The sequence below is a fragment of the Penaeus chinensis genome, chromosome 36 (assembly GCF_019202785.1).
Source record: "Penaeus chinensis breed Huanghai No. 1 chromosome 36, ASM1920278v2, whole genome shotgun sequence".
NCBI classification, from domain to species: Eukaryota; Metazoa; Arthropoda; class Malacostraca; order Decapoda; family Penaeidae; genus Penaeus; species Penaeus chinensis.
Window position 1 is genome coordinate 31211998 of NC_061854.1, and position 2500 is coordinate 31214497.

Sequence of the window (2500 nt, forward strand, 5' to 3'; positions counted from 1 at the left end):
CCTCCCTCCTTCCCTTCCTTCCCCTTCCTCCCTTCCCTCCTTTCCTCCCTTTCCCTCTTCCTCCTTTCCTCCCTTTCCTTTCTCCCTTCCGTAACCCTTTATCACCCTCCTCCCCCCTCCCACCCCCCGTCCAACCTCCGACACCCTGTAGCTAAAACCAAAGCGACTATCACGTCTAATAAATCATATTGCTTTTTTTTTTTTTTTTTTTTTTTTTTTTAATGACAAAAAAGAGAGAAAAAAATCAGCTAAAAAGGGGGAAAAAGGGGGAAAAAGATGGAAGAAAATTTATTTCAACTCTCCACCCTCGTCATCATCATTATCATGGTCATTATCACTATTACAAGACCTCAAAAAATGCGGGTTTAAAGAAAGAAATAAAGGGTGGGGGGGTGGCGAGGGAGGGGGGGGGGAAATCCTCAGTTCAAGATTGTTATTAAATCGGATTAGACAGAAGGGGAATAATATGTTATGGGGATGAGGGGGTGGGGTGGGGGGTGGGGAGATAACAGAGTTGGGGGGGAGGAGGGGCGGGTGGGAAGGTGGGGGGGTGGGGAGATAACAGAGATGGGGGGGGGGGGGTTAGGGTGTTCTCGTTAGATTGGTATTAATGGTTGTTCTTTTCATATATTCACGGTCTTCATTTATCGTTCCTTTCACTGCAGATTAGCTTTTGTGAAGACGGAAACCGAGGGGAAAATATTCGGTAGTGGTATATGTGCATTATGTATGTACATGTTTCTGTTTGCGTTTGTGGACTATAAGCGCGCGGACATGCATATGCAAACACAAACACAAACACAAACACACACACACACACACACACACACACACACACACACACACACACACACACACATGTACAAATATTTATGTGTGTGTGTGTGTGTGTGAATATATGTGTGTGCGTGTGTGTGTGTGCGTATATATATATATATATATATATATATATATATATATATATACATATATGTAAATACACACACATACACACACACACACACACACACACACATAATGATATCAAAACCACAAATGAAGACCACAATCAAAAGCAAGAATCAAACAGCAATTACACCCCACAATAAACGCTGAGTTGGATATAAAAATCGTAACAATAAGAAGTCCCAACAGGACCCGCCGCCGCCGCCGCACTCAGCTGTTTCCGAGGCAATAAAATGTCTCTTTAATTTTCTCCCAATGATAACCTCTTCATTAGTCAACCGCACATTAGAGCCATTGATGCACTGTTGGGCTAAAATCATCGTAAATTTCCCTAGAAAAGAAAAAATATAAATGCATATAACTAAATTAAAAAGCGACATCCTGTTATATTCACAGGAGAGAGAGGGAGAGGGAGAGGGGGAGGGATGGGGATAGGGATAGGGAGAGGGAGAGGGAGGAGAGGGAAGGGAGAGAGGGAGAGAAAGAAAGAAAGAGAGAGAGAGAGAGAGAGAAAGAGGGAGAAAGAGAGAAAGAGAGAGAGAGAGAGAGAGAGAGAGAGAGAGAGAGAGAGAGAGAGAGAGAGAGAGAGAGAGAGAGAGAGAGAGAGAGAGAGAGAGAGAGAGAAAGAGAGAAAAACAGAAAAACAGAAAAACAGAAAGAGAGAAAAAGAGAGAAAGAGAGAAAAAGAGTAAAAGAGAAAGAGAGAAAGAGAAAAAGAGAAAGAGAAAAAGAGAAAGAGAAAAGAGAAAGAGAAGAAGAGAAAGAGAGAAAGAGATAGATTCGGATTCGGATTCGAGCAAAATTCTGGAATGGGAATGCCCGAAGGAGGAAGAAATGTCCCCTAAGATCTCGAAATGGATTGGTCCGCGGCCGCCGTCCCGGGAAGCGTAATCTACCGATCAGCTGATTTCGCGTCCGAGAACATCGTCAAGGGAGGATAGGAGGGAAGGGAGGGAGGAATGGAGGGAGGGAGGGAGGGAGGGAGGGAGGGGAGGGAGAGAAGGAGGGAGGGAGGGAGGGGAGGGAGAGAAGGAGGGAGGGAGGGAGGGGAGGGAGAGAAGGAGGGAGGGAGGGAGGGGAGGGAGAGAAGGAAGGAAGGAGGGAGGGAGGGAGGGAGGGAGGGAGGGAGGGAAGGAGGGAGGGGAGGGAGGGAGGGGAGAGAGGGAAAGAAGGAGGGAGGGGAGGGAGAGAAGGAAATAGGGACGGAGGAATGGAGGGGAGGGAGGAAAGGAAGGAGGGAGGGAGGGAAAGGGTGAAGAAGGCGAAAGGAATGGAGGGGAGGGAGGGAATGAAGGAAAGAGGGAAGGAGGGAAGAGGGAGGGAGGGAGGGAGGGAAGGAGAGACAGAGAGGGACAGAGAGGGAGAGAGGGAAGGAAGGAGAGAAGAATATAGAGGAAGGGGAAAAAAACTCAAACAGGAGAGAGGGAAGGAGGGAAGAGGGAGAGAGGGAGAGAGGGAAGGAGGGAAGAGGGAGGGAGGGAGGGAAGGAGGGACAGAGAGGGAGAGAGGGATGGAAGGAGAGAAGAATATAGTGGGAGGGAAAAAAAAGGAGGGA